Source organism: Cryptotermes secundus, unplaced genomic scaffold (genome assembly GCF_002891405.2).
Source record: "Cryptotermes secundus unplaced genomic scaffold, Csec_1.0 scaffold683, whole genome shotgun sequence".
NCBI classification, from domain to species: domain Eukaryota; kingdom Metazoa; phylum Arthropoda; class Insecta; order Blattodea; family Kalotermitidae; genus Cryptotermes; species Cryptotermes secundus.
In genome coordinates, this window is record NW_019729903.1 from 1,216,919 (window position 1) to 1,217,394 (window position 476).

A 476-nucleotide genomic window follows, 5' to 3' on the forward strand; every position below is an offset into this window, starting at 1 on the left:
ATTAACCTGGGTCATATGTATAGCCCTAATGTGTCCTAGTATCTGTTTCATAGTGAACTTTGAATCAAATATTCTGTTTTTTACTACAAACATCATCAAGGTGTATATATATATATATTGTGTTCTTAAAGGAAATATATTCATATCCTTAAAATGTCCTCTACATGAATCTCTCGAGCCACATCCTTTCATTATTCTTACAACTCTCTTTTGCAACTTAAAAACTCTTTCAGAATAAGACGAGTTACCCCAAAACATTATACCGTATGACATGACAGAATGAAAATATGAGAAGTAAACACTTTTTAATGTTTCCATGGAGACCATTTGTTTTGCATTTCTTATCATATAGCAGGCCACACTCAATTTTTTACTTGTGTCTTGTATATGACCATCCCAAGCTATGTCATTTTGGATAGTCAGGCCAAGAAATTTTATGTAATTAGCGCATGTTATAATAGTATCAAGATCTCCCA